The sequence below is a fragment of the Equus caballus genome, chromosome 24 (assembly GCF_041296265.1).
Source record: "Equus caballus isolate H_3958 breed thoroughbred chromosome 24, TB-T2T, whole genome shotgun sequence".
In the NCBI taxonomy this organism is placed as follows: Eukaryota; Metazoa; Chordata; class Mammalia; order Perissodactyla; family Equidae; genus Equus; species Equus caballus.
The window spans coordinates 42402791-42423293 of record NC_091707.1 but is presented as its reverse complement, the minus strand read 5'-3'; positions in this window follow the sequence as shown (position 1 = coordinate 42423293).

The window sequence follows — 20503 nt, the reverse complement described above, 5'->3', positions numbered from 1 at the left end:
AAGTATCTCACTTGCCTCATGCATCTTATCCTAGTTTCAGCCCCACCTGGATGAGTCTGCTTTATCAAAGAGAATGCGAGAAACATTCGTGGATTCAAGGATTCCATTCTATGATTTCAATTCTTCAATGAACATTGAAAATGTTCAGTCCCTGAAGAACCCCTCCCAAAGCATGGTATACGGGATTTTAGAAGGGCAATGGACAAGTTAGGGAAATGAACAAGTCAAAATATATCAGTATGAAAATCTAAGGCTTAGCAAGAATCTTGAGGATCGGAAAGTATATCCATGTTCTGAATTTGAGTCTCCTTGATTAACATCCACCCAAGAACACATCTGAACACCTGCAGTGATGGAGAATATGCTACTTCCCAACACAGGCCATTCTAACTAAAATCTGTTAGAATATTCTCCCTTACACTGAGTTATATTTGAGTCTTCCTTCTTGAAGTTTCACACTTTGGCTCATTTTGAGTCCCTTGAGCTATGATTTAACAAGGCTAATCCTTATCTCACTCTACTGCACTCTTTTAAAATGTAAAGGGAAATAAGAATGGCCTTCTCTGGAAGCAAGTGATTTTTCATTTGGACATTTATCCTAAGGAGATGATTATTAATTTCCTATTAAATGTTGTTTTGGAACTCAAATTCTATGGAAATAAGAATGAACATCTTGGTAGCCATAACCATCATCATTCAGTACTCAAATTGTTTTCGGGTACTGATCTTCTCAATCCTCGCTGGTCATCAGAATCTTCTGACGGAGTTTAAAAATAGGAATGCTTGAAAGTAACGTTTCAGATATTCATCTCCTTGGATCTGGGGTGGAGCCCAGCATCCTTGTTGTTTAAAAACTCCCCAGGAGATTCGAATCATAGTTCAGGCAGGGCTGGAAACCAGCGCAGTCCTACCTCACAGATGAACAGGGCCATCCATTTGCCCTCGACTTCTTCCAAGTCAGGCAAAAATCTGCAGGTTAAAATATTTATTTACTTTCAGAAAGTAAACCCCTTCTCCGTACTTAAGCTTCTCCTGCAAATGCGATGATTGTTTTATTGTCAAAAAGAGACTATGTGGGGATTGACTATTTTTCCTAGATTGCTCATGGGGTAGAAAAATTAGGTAAATACGGTGGTACCCTGAAGCAATATGTGACAGGTGTTCTTGAAGCCAGAGAAATCTTAGCGAATTTTCTGGATCTTAACTCACGGAAAACATTTAATTATCTTGTAAAACACTGCAATTATGGATAACAGTAATAACACTTTACGTCAAAAATTCTGTGCCTGTGTTGTTATCTCTTTGAGGCCTCATGAAAACTCTGTGATAAAGGAGAGAAATGAATCAGTATATCTCTTTACTTCAGTGGCATGTCCGTGGTCACAATTCTAGTGCCAGATATAGAAGACAGGCATTCTAGTGCTAATATTATTCATTTAATCTAGTAAGAGCTACCATACTCGGAATATAGTCTCTATAAAATATGCCATAAGGTATTTTACCAGTTTAAGAAAAAAATAATAATTCAAACAGGAGAGTTAAAAAATACTGCAAATTAGCCAGGTTTATCTGAGAGTTTTATTGGGCTTTCAATTTGGCTAAAAGATAAGAAATTTTTCTAATTATTATTTTAGGATAAACATTCATTGGCTTATTGAAATTTTACTCTACCTGATTAACAGTTGATTTCAGACGCAAAAGCTGAGCCCCACAATTAGACAGAAAAGCCTGTGTGGTCTTGCTGGCTGTTTATTTAGGCAGAATGAGAAGCACTTTTAAATCTGGCCATATTCCCTATTTTTAAACTATTTTCCATTTATAAGCACATAACAGGCGCCAGGAAATACCTTCAGGTTTTTTGTACTACTCTGAATTGGTTCTTTCAAGAAAGGATACCTTCAAGTTGGAAGGTATATCTTTAATTGAGAGTAATTTCAATTCTAGGATCCAATATACTCATGAGCAAGGGTCATGTGCCAAATATTGTACTAAGAACTCTAGATTCAGAGATGAATAAGACATAGTACTAATTCTCGTGTGTCTTTCTTCTAAATCTCAAAGAGATAACAGTTGGATAATGAGGCTAATCTATTTCAGATCCAAGGTGGCTCCTGACTGCAGCTTGGATTCTAACGCTGATCAGCCACACTTCCTCTAATCATATTGAATGAGATTGAAGCCAGAGAATTGTAGTGTCCAAAACAGAGAATCCGAATTCTTGAGCATTGATCTCTTTCAATATTTCAAGGCTATGTCTACTAGCCTATCTCATGGTGGTGGTTTTGTTTTGAGTTCATAAAAATTAATAAAATTAATAACCATTAAAGAGAAGTATCTTGATTTTAGAACAAGGAGTATTGCCATCATGCTTTCCAAATATCAAATTCATTTAGTAAACCCACCGTTTGTCAAATCATCATCTGTCAAATCAGGAGCTTTATGCACAGGAATTAATCAAAGTAAGATATATTTATATATTCAGAACTGAATTTTTTGAAAAATCTCTCACTCTGAACTTGTTAGATTTTGTTAAGCAAATTATTGCTGATTCGAAGCTTTTGAGTCATAACTGAATTTCACTGTAAATTCACGTAATCTTTAACCATTCCCCTTGAGATAGAAAGATACACATTGTCATCTCAATGTAGAAAATTATCACTAAAGAGAGCAAAAAGGAGATATAAAATGTGAGAATTTTCACAGACACCTTCCATGCTATAGTTGTCCAGTGTGTCATGTTGGATTCATTTCGACAGAAATGGCTTTCACAGAATGCCTACCAGGCATGTTCCCACAGGCTGTTTTGCCATCTGTAGTATTAAAGAGTATCCATTATGGGTGCCTTGGGGCTAATCTTTTAGAACTGATTACAAAGTGTTCATGACGCATTACCCAAAGTGGAATTATTGGCTTTAATTTTTCCAAAAAAAAAAAAAAATCCAACCAGTAGCCTTATTAAACCAGAAACAAAGAAGAGATGGTAATTTAGACTTTACTTCTGGATTGAAAGAATAAACACACACACACACATTTGCTTATGATAGATCTCTGTTAATATAATTTTTGACTAAATAGTCATAGAAAATTTACATGTAATATAATGTACTGTAGATACCACTTTCTCCTTGATTTGTTTATACAAAAGGCACATATCAAAATCCACAAGCATCTAGCTCATAAAAAGAGATTATGGGGTCTCATTTTCCTTAAATTTGGCATTCAGATGCAGTTGAAAATACAAGGAAAGCAGTAAAGATGTTCTAAAACCCTATATTATGAATACATTGATATATCCCAATTTAGTTAACAGAAAATAAAGATCATATGGATATTTTAAGTCATTTCCTTGAAGTTGTAACATTTCTCCCTTAAATGTTCTGATCAGTAAGCTATTGAAGGAAATTTTTATTTTTATAAATTAAGGTATCTTTTTTATAACCCCTAAAGAGTTGGAAATACCAATGTGGTTGTACAGCCAGTGTTCAGAATCATAGATACTCACGAGCACGAAGAAATCTTTTAAGTGGCTTCCAAAATAATTATTCTAGTTCTTTACTTTCTCTTTTATGCAGTGTCTTTGAACTTCTCAAATAGCACCATCTGAAAACATATTCTCAGCCTCAAATGACAAATTATGTTCCAATATGTTATCAAGAGAAAAAGGAATAACCATTATGCAAATTGGATGCTTAATTGCTGTCCTCTATTATTCATAAAAGCTTGATTTGAAACCAACCCCAGGGGTCATTCAGTCACTGAGTCCTCTCCCACTCCAAGAAGCCATAACATGTACCCTGCTAGGCTTCTCACAAGTGTATGCGTGCAACATACTTTGTGTTCATTTGAACTAAGTATCTGTGACAGCAGCCTGAATGGCCCATGAGCACAACTTTGGAGATTCCTAAATATAGGAAATTTCTTCTTTCTGAGGTGGGCATTTATTGTTTTTCTGACCACCTAATGTCCTTTTCCTAATAGAGAATTTTTCTTTGTCATTTTTGTCCACAGTCTTAATGCAACTGTAGGCGAAAATGCTCTTCACTTCCACTTCGCTAGAGCAGGCATTCATTCTTCACCAGATGCTTCCTCCCCAGCCCAAGGGGCAGGCACTTGATTGGACCAGAGAACTCTCTCCCAGGACTTTAAATCTTCTGCAGTGTGAAACAAAGATGAAATAAGAAGACAAATAATTGGGGATTTTAGATCCACTCTAGGGCTGGTATGCTAATCCGATAGTGCCTGCTGGCCCACAGATTTCCTTGCATCCAGCTTCTTGCTAAGTCAAAGTCTCCAACTTTCATTTCAGTTTTTGTGGCTCCTGATATCTTTCCAATCCGTCCTGTTTGCTTAAGTCAACCAGAATCTGTCTATATCGCCTGCAAGCAAAAAATTCTTTCATCAGAGTTCCTGGTAAGTTTCCCCTTTGTTCTTAAATTTACTTTCCAGAATTTGAACATATTCACAAATCCCACTTTTAAATATGAAATCCTACCTTCTATTGAACTCCCTTATTCTGGTCAAACAAATAAGTTCCTACAACTGTTACTTAGATTATTTGAATTCTAGACTGTAGACAACTCTGATCACATTTCTTCTCTGGAGATTAGACTCATAAAGAACTTGTAGTTTAATAAAACCCATGAGTTTATTGTTCTGCAGACTACTTGAATAGTTTGACTCCTAAGACAAAAGATGGAATTTAAGTAAAGATTTATCAAGAGGAAGTGATAGCTTTCTTCTAAGACTATATTTTAGATAGAGAAGAAAATAAAAAGTATTTTTGGCTTGAGGTATATGAGTATGAGCCAAAATAGAGGGGACATATCTTGTTTTCTGCAACAGAAAACTAAAGAATCTAAAGGGATCACATTTGGAGGATGACACGACATCATCCGAATGAAAAACACCTTGCTCTCTGAAGCCATGGACAGAAAAGAGAAGACTTCCAGGGTCTCAACAGGTAAGAGGTTGAGGAAAAGGTCACTTCAAGCATTTGAACATTTGAAAACAAAAACCTCACTCTGCAAAGGCAGTATTCTGCTTAAATGTTGGCAAATTTCTCCTTGCGTACATAGCTACGCAGTGGCATTGAAACAAAGGCTACTGCTTACGAACTAGCAGAGGGAAAACTAGTTCAGTGGCTCCAAATATTTTCAATCACCATCCTCTTCAGGAAAACACCCCTAATATGCAGATATGCATTTACTGTTAAGTACTTTACAAATTTCAGTATCTTAATAAATTAAGAACATTATGATGTATATAAAAATATAAATTAAGAATACTCAAAGAATGTGGTGAAATAAATACAGTTTAGAAGTTCTAATGCTTAATTCCTTGAATTCTGTGATCAGCTAGCATGAACTTTCGGGTGTATATAGTCTAGTTTAGAGACTCTGATCCATATGATAAGTATTTAGTGCTTAAATACATTTTCTTTCCACAAATGTCAATCTACACAGAAATACCAAGAAAAGACTTATCATAAATGATAAGCGTGGATCCTTTTATCTTTATTTCCTCACCTATCAAAGCAGTGTTCAGCTGTACCATTAAAACATAAGATAGTATATAATATTATTGTCATATTGGGTCTCTCTATTAAAAACATTTATTGTCAGCTTAGAGGGACAAATTGTAGAAGGATTATAGGATGATACTTTCTCAACTCTTCTAACAATTCCCTTTTTTTTTCCAAGGAAGACTAGGCCTGAGCTAACATCTGCTGCCAATCCTCCTCTTTTTGCTGAGGAAGGCTGGCCCTGAGCTAAGATCCATGCCCATCTTCCTCTACTTTATATGTGGGAAGCCTACCAAAGCATGGCTTGCCAAGCAGTGCCATGTCTGCACCGGGGATCCGAACCGGCAAACTCCGGGCCACCGAAGCAGAACGTGCGCACTTAACCGCTGTGCCACAGGGCCGGCCCCAAACATTTCTTAATTAGTGAAGCAATTTGCACAGTTCTCTTTACAAAAGGCGCTAACTAACTCTATTTTAAGGTGCATTTCACAAAAATCCCATTTCCAAGTCATACAAGTATGTTTATCTATCCTAATTAATTCATTTTGTAAAATGTGGCAAAATAGGTAGCTTGTAATCTTTAAGCCTGTGAACACATTGGGGTCCCCTTTGGGTTTTGTATTTGTCTGTATTTTTGGCACGTGAAGTTTGATGATTTTTTCATTGTAGGTTTTTGGTTGTTTTTCATATATGAAACACTAGCGATAGTCCGATCACATCTATTTTTCCAAAGGACTATCTGTATTGTCCCAGCTGGCGGGTCACCTCTGGATGCCGAACAGCAATTCAGATGAATCAGTCTGCAGCAGTAGCATGTTTTGCCTGAGAAGAGGAAACTGAATTCACTTGGGATGTGCAAAGACCCTCCTTAAATCCAGTCTTTTCCAGGCCTTAGAGAACATTTCTAATCTGAGCCTCCACCTGAGGAATGCATCACTACTCACTCGCTCATCAGAGAGGAGATTTTTAACTTCCAGGTGATGGAACAGTTCAGGGAAACCAGAACGGAAAAGACAGCGGGGTATTTCACATAACAAGCAACGTGGCCACAGATGTACCATTAGCTGCTGGCTTTTGGTATTGGCAATCCTATAAATGTAGTCTCTACCTCACATTTCCATGACTAATTGAATTTGTTAAGTCAGGCTGGAAGACTATTTCAGGTGAAATAAAAGCAATTCTTTGCAATAACATTTCACTGCAGTGTACTCACATAATTTAGCATTTATTTCAAACTCAATTTACTAAGGCAGCACGCATACAAAAATTAATGCTCCACATACACTCTGCAGTCACCACTGAATAAGCGCCTTTGACAAGTATGTGTCATACTTGTCTTTTTAACATCACCACTGACAGTTTGTAAGGTAATGAAGGTAACGCAACGGTGAGTAACACCTTCACACTCATACTGACATCAGTGAAAGTATAAAAGAGAAAAGTTTGTGAGATCTGCTTCCCAATACCTTGCTCAGATTTTCCATGGAGTTGGTAAAATTCTAGTTTTTAAAATAGACGCATTTGTCTGCAAAGAACAGACACACTCAAGTTAGCACAAGCAACAAGGCTTATAGGCTTATAAGGTTACAAGCAGATGTAAATTAACCTGGGAGAAACAGGACAACCTGGCTTGAGAAAGCCAGGAAGGGCAGGGCCTATAGTGAATCAGGCCATGGAATCTTATTCTGGAACTTTGTCATTGGATTGACTCAGCTACTTGTCTGCTCTGTGCTATCAGTTTCCAGTTGCCGAATTCAGTTTGTCCTTCCTGTCTATACTCTGCACAGAGGGAATCTGACTGACTCAACTCATATTTTCATAGCCTGCTGGCAAGTACCCACTGCACCTTGGGCTGTTGAGTAAATGGAGTTGCACAAAGCAGAGAGCATTAGGTGAATGTTAGGCAGAAGGTGAAGCTGGGGATCGCCAGAGCAGGGATTGGTGCATCTAGCATACCTAGTTTCCTGAACCGGTCGTCTGGTAGGCTAGACCAAACCAAGCATTCAATTCTACCAGTACCCAAAGTCTTTAGTTTCTAACTTCTTTGGGAAAAACACACCAATGTGGCTCACCCCCATGCCTTTCCTAGTGAGTCCAATTGTTTGTTCCCAATCCTAAATTGTCTCTAGACAGACATCCTTCTTGTTGCCATCTTGAACATACTTGATGCACACAATTAATGACTCTTGTCATTGTCAGCTTCTCCTCTACATATCCTCCTGAGCCAACTGATTTTAGCTCTGCCACTGTCACTAGATCATTAAAATAGAGATGTTTCCAGCTCACCAAGCTAGAGAAGTAGTTCTCAGAGGGAGGGGGGTATTGGTTCCCAGGAGACATTTGGTGATGTCTAAAGACATTTTTCATTGTCACGACTGAGTGAGTGCTACTGGTATCTAGTGACTAGAGGCCAGGGATACTGCCAAACATTCTACAATACACAGGACAACCCCCACAATGGAGAATTATCTGGTCTGAAATGTCGATAGTGCAGAGTTGGGAAACTGGTCTAGAGGCATTTGGAGACTGACACCCCAGGAGAACCTACGTGCAGGCTAATTTTGAACAGACATGTCTCTGACTTAGAACAAATGTTACGACCAGAAGGAGACCCCTACTGTGAACATCCACTTTCACAGGATTGGCCATCCAATTCAAGGTGACTGTCACCCTACACAGCATTCTTTTCCAGAATATGAAATTTCTGCTTATCCATGCACACACTCTGATGGAACTGGGGAAGTATTTCTCTTGACCTTTATTCCGATACAAAGCAGGATACCCAATTCTACATCTCCCCAAACATCTTCCCTGTTGCACTCACATATGCTTAGAAATCTGAATACAAATGGGACTCCTCATGCCCAGTTAAGAGCTTACAGATCAAGCCCTCATTAATCCTCAGCTACTTCAGTGAATTTAGGGAGGCTTACTCAACTTGATCTTCACAAATGCCTGGAATTCAAATGAAAGGGTTGATCAATCTAGTGAGGAGCTAGCATTTTTTTCTGGGTGTTTGCTGTATGCCAGACCCTGTGCTGGCTTGGAGTAAATTGTAGAATTGAAACATATACCCTTTCACTGATTATATCATTGTTTCTCTCAGATAAAATTTGTCTCTTTTTATGAATATAATCTTACTTTTACGTCAACGGTAGCACACAATGCCACGCCTATCTTTGTTTCTCACTGACTATTTTCTGAACACAAGAATTTTTCTCAACTCTTTACTCTTCCCCAATGCATGTGAGGAACACATTCACACTTCCACACTCCCATCAATAACGATAAAGTGGCTACGCTTAAGTAGATGTGCAGTGCGTTGTATTCAAATACGTATTGGGTGGGAGAAAAAAAGAGAGAGGGATGTGAGAATCTTGCAAATGTAACTGATTCCCCAGACCTCCAGTTGAAAGTGACTGCTTTCTACTTTCTTACCAACATCTCAGTCCCAGGGAAGCATTTACTGGTTTCCAAAATATCTTAAACTTTATTTCTGCCTCAATACCTACTGCATCCTTTGCTCGTAAATTTTCCTAAAATCAGAACTACAATAACAGAATAATGGCTAATTATTTTGAGGATTTATTAGGTATGAAGCACAATTGAAATGTTTATATATCTATAAGGTGGCTGCATATGGGGCAGATATGTAACTATGAGGTAGCTATTATGTCCCCCCTAATGCAGAGGAAGCAACTGAGGCACGGAAAGTTCTTATGAGGTTAGATATTGGCAGGCTGGCTCTAGAACCTGAGCTGCCCCTACATTTTACCTACCTAAACCTTTTCAGTTCTTTTTTGATCCTCCCTTGTGAACCCAGTCGGCTTTATGTCTCAGGAACCTGCTCTTCAAATCAGAGCATTATTTCACGTACTTTGGAAATTCAACGTGCGCTTGTTTATTTCTCTGGTATGGTTGTGTTGCATCTTTGAATTTGTGCACAGGTACTGGATAGTGCGATCTCTGAGGGTAAACCCTGCTGCACTCGCTTCACCTTTATCTTTCTAGTTAGTCTACCATTATCCTGACTTCCAGCAGACACTCAAAATCTAGTTGCTTGTATTTAGTACTGAAAAATAATCAAATGGAGTCCAGAAGGGCAAAAATAATTTCAGCCGTATTCCAAATGAGAGGATTTTTTTTGTGTTCAATTTTCGAAGACTAAAGACCTGAGGCACTGCCTTATGTCATCTCCCAGATTTTTCCCTCAGGAGCAGGGAGCTCTGGCAGCACAGATGATGTGATGGGGAGGGAAGATGGACCCATTGGTGGCCACACAAGCACATGAGAAGCCACTCTTCTGGGTGGCTCTGACTCAGACCACTAATGCTGCACCTTTCACTCTGTTTCCCTGAATGTTTTTCCCTTCTCAGAGTCAGAACCACCATGGAAAGTGAACGAGTTTGCAGAATTTCCTCAGAGAAAGCAGAGCCAATCCCCTTTGTCTGGTCTATTCCACATCACTGCTCCTATAACATTTGATGTTACCTTGTTCGTTATCATATTTTATGCTCTAAAATGATTTTTTGAAATTCCTTTGCAGGGTTCTCTGTCTCTAAAGATGTTCAATGTAGTTCACTGACTTTATTCAAATAAAATTAATATACTCATTAAAAGCATGCTTAAAATATAAGAATTCCTCTTCCATTCTTAAGAGGAATATGTTTTCTAGGTGTGTGTTCACATATGTTGACATCAATAGGTATTTGGTTACATATGTAAATGTGACTCATGAATACTAGTGACAGTGAGGAACCAAAGCTGGATGTTCATGAATTACATATGCGACATACTATACACGTATATTCAATGTGACCTTGTTCACTTGATATTTCGTATAGTTTCTTCTGGAAGCAAAGTTTGCAGTTCTAAGCAACAGATGTTAAAACTTTTTATATTGCACAGTAAAAAGTCCTCCACACATCATAAGGGCAAGATCAACTTGAATGAGATTGGATGCTGATATAATTTATAATTTACTTAGTGCCTAACAGAGAGCAAAGATAACCCAACCAATATGACATTCGATAACAAAAAAGAAACATTGCAAATATAATCAAATGGCTAGAAGATGAAGCAGCTGTATAAGCAACATTGTGGAAAGCCAAATACAGGACTTTGAGTCTAAGTGTTGGACACCATATGCAAATTTTATAGCTCACTCTTCCTGAGTAAGAAATCTTGTGCATGATTTAAATGTCATAAACATTTTACAAGTCTTTCCTAGCAGCAGATTTCCTGTACTGGGAGTTAAAGGGCAAGTGTAAACCTGAGAACATGTTCTACATATGTATGACAGATATAAAAACACACAGAATGTCCTTCACAAACATATCAGGCTGACCACTTTTATCCTGAAGAGAAACTTCCAGATTGAATCCATATTCTGATGGGCTCACCGATATTTGACATCTGTAGCTCTGAAAGTATAGTAGTCTCCTTTATAATTATATGGACAATGGGCTCATGTTCTACGAGTTATTTCAACTTTTTATCATTCAGAATTTCTTCTCTCTCTTTTTTTTTATGTCAAACCCAGAAATACAAGACACGTAGTTTATCCAGATAGAATAAACTATTCTCTACTTAGTTTCCAATGCACTCCATTAATGTGGTTAATTTCATACGTTGATTATGGCCTGCACAGCATAATTGCAGGAACCAGGAGCTTAAAATCAGTTCTCTGCCTTCAAATGACTTGATAAGTTTGTATTACCTGACTACAGATTTGGGAAAGAGGGAGGAGAAAGGATGAGAGTGAGAAGAGGTGTATCACTTTGAGCGACACAGTAAGAAGAGGAGACAATGATGAATGGATAGCAGCTTGTGTTTGTGTTTTGCTTAAGGCCAGATTGAGGTAAAAATATCAAATAAATGCCTTCCCTTTCGTCTGCCACCCTAAAAGAAACTTCTCAAATGGGTTAATTATCTACAAAGTAAAAGGCTGGCTCTATAAGCCAGAAAGAGAGAGACAAAAGCTTAAATGCAGAGAAAGGAATCTGGATCTGTTTTTCTTTTTAAACTCGGATTATGGTCTAGACCAGTTTATTAGCACTTTTACTTTAATCCTCTCAGGGAAATTAAAAATTGCAAGTCAACAAATCTTGATATGACGAATCCAACCTATTTGACATGGCATCCTTATGTTTTCTGGTTTTTTTCTGATGTCATGGAAATACCATTATCAAACTGGAATTGGAGAAAGCAGCAGAAAATATATAGCTTGAAAATATAAATCATGGTCTCATATCTGCACCATTTCAAGTATCTGGAAATTATGTTTAATTTGAATGACTGATGTTTCCAATGATCTTGTTGCCTTCCACTAATTCTAAAGGATATGGTCAGCAGGCAAAGGAAAGTCATTATGCCCTGCTTATTGGTTATATATTCAGAAATCTCAATCATAAAAGAGGGTTTCCTTCTCTGCTGCAGATTGAAACCCCAAAGAATGTGAATTTTAAACATGCCGGATCTTGAGAATTAAGCTCTTACGTATCTGGATACTCAAGTTATTTATTTATGTAAGAAACATTTTACAAGGCTCTTTTTTAATGTCTGAGCCAGTAGCGCAGCCTTATGTACATTGAGAAGATATTAGCCTAAGAGAAGGATTGTTTCAGCACACTAAATGAATTAAGATCATCAGACATGCCCTGAGACCACTGTGGAATCTAATATATAACATCAGGAAAGTTTATTTTTCCATGTATCTTTCTTCCAATTATTGTATATTCTAGCTCTGCCACTTCATGTAACATGATGTAAAGACTTCTCTATTAAAGTCATAGCAATAAATGCCAGTGCTTCTGGTCCACTTTACGTGGGATAAACACCCTACACGTGGTATTCATTTCAAGCGCATTTCGTCTGTGTTTGCTGTCATTGAGCTAGATAACAAATATAACAGCATGGAAGGTAATGCAATGCAGAAGATATTATTATTTTATCTGGATTTTTAATCCAACTTCCAAGAATGTTTTTCATGTCTGACGAAAAAGGAGACTGTAATCCTATCAGCGGACAATCTGTTAATAACAAACATCAAGGAAGCATAATTCGTCTGCTTTGATAACTTTGTTGAGGGAGGTTTAGAAACTACTCTGAAAATTAGCTGTAATCCACTTGGAAGAAAAGATGTAAGCACATGAGAGAAAGGACTTTTCCCACTGGGTATGGCTACTTGGTTAAGCGCAATCACATAACATTTTGAAATTACATTCCCTCAAAAGTTTAAGTGAAATATTAGGTGTGTGGCTTTATCAGAATCCTGAAGTTTATTATTTCTGTGCTGGGCCAAATTTTTATTCCATTCTCTGCTCCTCACTATAAAGTTCTTTAGATCTTACTAATATGACACTCATTTTGCATATGCTTTTCGCCTTGTTGCCTGATTTTTTTTTTGAGCAATATGTCTTGTTTTATCTACTAGATTAGAAGGCTGCCAGAAGAGCTATCTTATGACAGATTTCTATAAAACTTAAAATGTTACTAGGTACCCAGAATGTTTGAGATTAAATATATTATATCATCTTATTTTTCCCGTTGGACCACACAGCTCCCCTTCTTCTCTATTTTTTGATTGTGCAATATCTATTCCTCGAATCTGACATATAGTCAGTGGTCAATAAATGTTTCTAGGATTGAATTATTGTTTAGTTTTTCTCATTTAGTGGTATTCCCATCGGTACAAAAAGTATTACGTTAATCCTACAAATATGTAATTTACATCTAGTTACTACATCTAGGTAGTAACTTATTCAACTGGTCAAGGCTGGTCTAATTTTAACTATCTTCTGAACTATTCCCAGCATTTGTTCCTCAAGCTAGTTGAGGATTCATTACTTTATTTAAATGTTAGTTTTCATCCATTCTATTATGGATGTCAAAAGAGAGAATAAAATAGTATCAATGTTGAGTTGTTGAAATACAAATTTTGGACAGAGCAGAATTGCTTCCCATAACATACACTGACACTTCTGAAAGGCATTTCAAATTGAATTAAATGGTCACATAAAGAAATGTACGGATTTATTATTGCCTGGTGTGTGTGTGTGTATATATATATATATATATACACACACATATGTGTATATATGTATGCATATACAACAATATGCAACCAACAGGCAATTAAAAATGAAATAAATGGGCTTAATATGCCTGAGTTTATAAAGTGAAAAAATAGCCTATGTTGAGAGTGTTTATTCAATTGAATATTATAAATTATTCTTTGATTAGACTTTCCCACAAAGAAAAGAATCTCTTTTTCTGGACATATAAAATAGGGAATCATACTAAATTGTGATACATGATAATATTACCAGAAGTAATTGTCTGCTAAGAAGGTAAAACCTCTGGTTTTAAATATACATATCTAAAAAGTGATTTATAAAGCAAACACCATTGAATTTTTCTGTCTTCATCTTCATATTGAATTGTGTTCCTCTTCAGTACTGGCGATACCCTCTCTCAGATTCTGGGAGCTGACTTTTATGGTTATACCATAAATATGATACTTTATGCGTTTGACATAATGCATGAAATAAGCCTTGGGTGTATTGGGACCAAGCTAAGTTCATTATTTTTTCACTACCACACTGTAAAATGCATTTTAGTTCCTGTCCAAGTTATTTATGTCTTAAAATTAGATGTAATCTTTTCAAAGAAGTAAGGTGAGATATTGGAGGGAAAAGGACCGGATGTTACATTCGCAGCTTTCCATTTGTGAACTGTGTTCTCGGAGCCCTGGGACCTCAGCAACACAATTAAGGCTTTATCGATCTGCTCCCTTCATTACACTGCAGACAGACAGACTGTGGTGTACAGTTTACACATTTATGTGGCTTCTCCTGGTTTTTGGTTGTTTTTAAGTGAATCTAGAGTTTCAAAAAGGTGTAAAATAGACACTCTCTGAGCACCTCCAGGCTTTTGTGAAATAGTAGTAAAGGAAGTGAGGCTGGAGTTCCTCACACAGATGTAAGCCCCAATGCGAGATCAAGGCAGGACAACGGGGAGGCCAGGGACTCAGCCCTGAGGGCAGAGCATGGCTCCAGCCCCTTCCGGAGCCCTGTGCACATGTTTGCCGCTGGTAATGCTGCCTGCCATCTCCTTAGTTCTCACTCTGCACTAGGCTCTGTGCTAAACTGCCTTCCCGTGCTTTCTTCTACTCCTCACAATAAACCTGAAGGGTATGCACTGTCACCCCCATCTTGCAGATGAAGAAACTGAGGCACAGAGAAATTAAATAACTTGTTTCACGCCACAAAGCTGTGAAGAGACAAAGCTGGCATTCAAATCCAGCTTCTGAGCCTGAAGCTAGTCCTTTTATCTCCTACACATCAAGTTCGCCATTCCCAAACATGGCACTGTATTCAGCCTGTATCTCTGGGATTTCAAGCTGTTTTATTCCTTTAATAAATAGGCTGTTACCAATGATGCCTTGGTCTGAGCATGTTTGACAGGTCTCCTCTATTTTTAACTCCACTTGACTATAGGCAAGTGGGTCCCAACCCAGGTAAATGACTTGGTCCTTCTTCCACTGTGGACCATGGAGTTTGATGTCCACCCTTCAGGAGTGCCAAAATAAAATTCTGAATTCCTTCCCACTTTTTTTTTCTTTTCAAGCCAAGATTATCCCTGAGCTAACATCTGCCACCAATCTTCCTCTTTTTGCTGAGGAAGATTGGCCTGGAGCTAACATCTGTGCCCATCTTCCTCTACTTTATATGTGGGATGCCTGCCACAGCACGGTTTGATAAAGAGTGTGTAGGTCCATGCCCAGGATCCAAACTAGTGAACCCTGGGACAGTGGTTTATGAATTTGGTCAAAAAAATCTTTTTGAATTTACTACTCTACTCAGTGCCCTTAAAAAAGAGAAGAAAATGCCTGACACCAAAGTGGTATGCATGAACTTAACTCCTCAGCCACCAGGCTGGCACCCCCTGCTCACTTTTTAAAATAAAGATTTGTAAGACTTATGAGAAAGTCTAGGGTGAAACTAGAATGCAAAGATGGGTCAGTGGAAGGCAGTGTTGTTCTAGCTTTCTAGAAAGCTCTGGGCTTCCTCCTCAAAGTATCCCTTCTCCCACTGTTGCTACAGTCATCTAGGGCCAGTTCCTTCTCCACTAAGTGCCACCAGAGAAAGGAATTATGGAGACCGGGCTACTGGCCAAGTTCAGGAATCAGACCAGTCGAAGTCTGCATCCTGACCTAACACTCACAAGTTTTGGGTTTTCATACAATTAACCTCTATAAGCCTCAGTTTCCTTCTGTCTAAACAGGAATGATAATTGTACTGTAGCATCCAACTCTTTGGGGCTCTCACTTTTCTACCTCCAGCAGAGCTGTGGGTGCTGCCGTTTGAGGTGGGTCCTGCTCTCCTTACACTGTCAATACAGGTATGTTTTTCACAATTGCTTTTCAATCACTGTTGGTAAGGAAGAGGTGGGAAATCAGCAGGGTGGCTAGACTGCAAGTAATGGGAAAAGTCGGGGATTATTTGAACCCTTGGTGTTGTCATAAGTGGTTTCGAGTAGGTGGGGGCATGCTAGGAGTTGCAGGGGAGGAAAAATAATATTCTCTCTATCCTTCTAGGGTCTTGGTTGGGACCCCTCTGTAGTAAAAGATAAACAAGAGAAAAACAAACAGAAGTTTAATAACATGTATACCTCCTGCATACATGGGAAATATCCAGGAAAACTGAGTAACTCCCCAAAATGGGCCAAGCTACCACTTTAAATACTATTTTCAGCTAACGTCGAAAGACGTTGGGAGGGCTGGGGGTGGAGGATGGCTTTTTAATTGGAGGTTACAAGTAAAAGGACAGTAACAAGGAAAAAATGTGTATGGTTGTCATGTAGACCAAAGTCTCTGCCTGTCCATTGATCAGAGTTTCTAGAGATTCGGTCATCCCCCTCTTCCCGGTACAGAGAGAAACATCCTTACAAATGAAGATTCCTTTATAAAAGTGAATGTTTCTTACATAAGGGCAACTTCTACTTAGTTTTCAGAGCTTCTCCTGTGTCTGCTGTTTCTTAAAAATAATCAACCTAAAATAATCCTTATGACAAAGAGGCATATTTTGGGGTGGCATATTCTGCTCCCCTTCAGAGCTGAGGTCACAGGGAACACAGATGACCTTTATTATACTGTCCTTGGTCCTAGGGACCATTTCCATCAGCAGTGAGAGATGCTCAGAGCCAAACACAGGTTTGATGTGCGCAGGATCCATGCTGAAAAGGATCACTTCAGGCTCTTCAGCAATTCTTTCTAAGGACACACCTAGAGACAAGATTCATCCCAACACTGAAAGAATTTTCTTGAGGGATGCTTTGGAGGTAAGACTTTCAATTCAGTTAGGCCTCCTGCCAACCAGGCACATGCCAGTTCCCAAATCACATTGGTAGAAGAGTAGAGCCCAGCAATAAAATACCTGAAAATTATAACTTGCTCATAAGCAGGCCCTGACACCAGCTGAGTGAAGTTTTCCTGTAAACTCACTTTTGTCATTCACAGCAGGTCTTCCCTGAGGCTTCTCCTGTCAACTCGGTCCCTGGAGAAGTGCCCAACCGTCAACACCCACACTTATCCTAGCACCTTTGTTCTCAAAATGAACACTCTCTTTGAAGACTATAAAGACTCAGATTCAAATATCATCATAAATTGTTAAAGAAATGAGTCCATGTGAATATAAACAGCTATCGAACAGGCAAGATGCAACAATACATATTATTTTCCAATCCAAAAAACAGTGATTAAATCAAAAGATTTTCATGAGTGGCTCTAAATTTCAGTGAGCCGGGCCAGAAAATGCCTGAGAGGACGAATATTACCCACAAAGAGTTGAGGTGAGTGGTTCTTAACTCCTTTTTATCTTCACATGATGCTTAAAACCCAGTTGTATTAGGTTCCTATTGCTGCCATAGGAAATCACCACAGACTCTACGGCTTAAAACAACACAAACATTATCTTGCAGTTCTGCAGTTCAGAATTCTGAAAAGCAAGATGTTGGCAGGACTGCGTTCCTTCAGGAGGCTCCAGGAGAGAATGCATTTCCGTGTCTTTTCCAGCTTCTAGAGATTGTCCATGTTCCTTTGTTCTTGGCCCCTTCCTGAATCTCCAAAGCTCATCTCTCCAACCTCTGATGCTGCCATTGCAGCTCTCTCTCTGTGATCCTCCTGACTTCCTCTTATAAGGGTCCTTGTGACTATATTGAGTCCACCTAAATAATCCAAGATGATCTCTTCACAAGTTCTTTAACCTAAATGTAGCTACAAAGTCCTTTTTGCCACACAAGGTGATGTATTCCCAGGTTCCAGAGATGAGGATGTGGACATCTGTGGAGGGCCATTAGTCAGGTTACTTCACTAATTAACTGATTCCTATTGATCATTTCTAAGTCATTCTTCCCTTCCATTTAAAAGTATTGGGTATAAGGAACATAACATAAGGAATCTGCTAAGTTATAGTGACACAAAAATGAATAAGACTTTGCTCGTAACAATAAGAAAATCATCTAATACTTATTCAGTTCTTGATATCTGCTAGACACCCTGAGTATTTAATTCTTCTTCTCATCTCATAGTAAACGTGTGATGTAGGCACTATTAGTTTCTCCATCCTACAGCTGAGAAACCTGAGTCACTGAGAAGTTAAGTAATTTTCCAGTTTAAAAATCAGGCTCTGAACCTAGGCCGCATGTCCCCGAGCCTGTCACTTGCCTAGTTTGCTGCCAGACGGTCCTCTTTACAGTTCAATATCTACTTCTTGTCAGTATAAATCATTCAGACTTCAGCTAACTTTAAGAACAGTTCCTGGCACGTAGTAAGTACTCTGTAAATCATAATGATGGCAGTGATGATGATGACGGTAGTTATGATAATGAGGACTTGAAGAGCAAATTGGCTATCTTTATTAGGGAAAGGTTTGGCTAAGCAAGGGCTGAGCTCTAATGCTCACTTACTCATTAGCACTGCTGAGATATTACATCCAAACATAGAAGGATGAAATGACTGGGAGTTCCAGAAGCCAGGTCCTGATGAGCAAGGGGGAGAGTAACTAGTTCTCAATCGCCATTTTTATCTGAAGACTCTGCTTATCTGCTCCTGGAATGAAACACTGTATTTGTCCTACAGCTTCCCTAATTATCAACTAATTAAGGAAATGATGGATAACTACTGCCTCTTCCCAGTAGTACAACAAGGGAGGTGGGCCAGGCCCTAAGCAAAGGGGTGTGACGGATGCACAGCATGGCGTCTGCCATTAGCAGCCTAATCTCAGCTCCCAGGACAGTAAACCCAGCCAACCTTTTAAACCGCCCGGTGATTAGATTTACTCAACATTATGCCCCCTCTCAGATGTCCAAATCCAGGAAATTCTATATCATCTCACACTTAAGCTAAACATATTGAAGTACACAAATTAACATCTCAGTTTATTAGCAGCAACAAAAGGAAATGTCTACAAATGCAAACTTAATCATGATAATTGAATTTCTATTAACCATCCTGGGAGGTATAGCTGTACTAACAGGAAGGGAAAGAAAGTCATTTTAGTTGCTACCATGACAAAATGAGACTCCACGGAGATTAATCCCAACATTTTACTTACTTTAATTATTTTCTTCATTTTCTGAACCACTCTCACCCCCATCACTGTCCCTCCAATGGTTCTGGGTTTTAATCTTGCATTTTATTTCAAGCATATCATCACACTGGCTTTCTTTTTGCTGTATCAGTTTTTATTTGAGTCTATTAAAATAAATAATATTTAAGCCTTTGAACAAAAGTATTGAGTCAAGCTGAAATAACCACTTATAGACCAGGCGATGATGAAAATCACTTTATCTTGTAAGATTTCCAGATCAAATACAAGCCGGAAAGGCACATGAGGCACCATTATGATAGTTGCACAAGGTTCATATCAGAAAGCCCTGAAACTTGTAACATCCAGTTTGAAAGATTGGGGACACAAATTCTACACATATTTTCAAGCCAATCTGGCATTCATTTATTCAACACTTATTTAGTGAGTGATTATTACATTAGGGGCAGTGTTCTATGGGAGTGGATGCATCTGTATCAGGAGTGAGGGTGAAGATGGAGAATGTCAGAGAAGCTTCACAGAAGAGTTGGTCTTTGATATGTAATTTTAAAGAGATGGATGAGTAGAGAAGAGGAAGTGAAAAGAAATTGCAGACAGATAAAGCATTAGGAATAAAAGAGTGGAAGAAGGCTGGTTGAGCAAAAATCTTGAGGGTGTGAATGCCAGTCTAGAGATTTGGGAATTTTCTTTGGTAGGTAATAGAATGCCATGCCCAGGAAACTCATTAGAGATGAGTGGGAAAAAAGGGATAAGAGGATTCTCTCCGTGTTGGTCTCTCACTCCTTGCATTCTACAGATGTGCTGAGCCAGAGTAGGAAAGCAGTGTATTAGTTCCCTGTTGCTGCTGTAACAAGTTACTACAAACTTGGTAGCTTTCAACAATACAAATTTATCTTGCAGTTCTGAAGTCAGAAGTCCAGCATGGTTGCCCTTGGCTAAAAACATGTGTCAGCAGAGCGGTGTTCCTATCTGGAGGCTCAGGGGGAGCAGACTTTCCCTTGTCTTTCGAAGCTTCTAAAGGCTGCCTGCTTTCCTTGGCTCATGGCCCCCCTCCTCCATCTTCAAAGCCAGCACCTTATGACCTTCTCAGTCTCATTTCTCTGGTTTTTCTGTTTTGTCCCCCTCTTCCACTTTCCAGGAGCCATTAGATTATAGTGGGCCCACTCAGATAATCCAGGAGAATCTCCTTATTTTAAAGCCAGCTGAATAGCAACTTTTATTCTATCTGCAATCTTGGTTCCCCTTTTGCCATGTATCATAACATATTCACTCATTCCATGGATTAGGACATGGGCCTCTTAGGGAGGTGGTGGCACTATTCTGCCTACCAGTCAGGAAAGGCACTGAGTGGGGGGAACAATGATGAGATAGA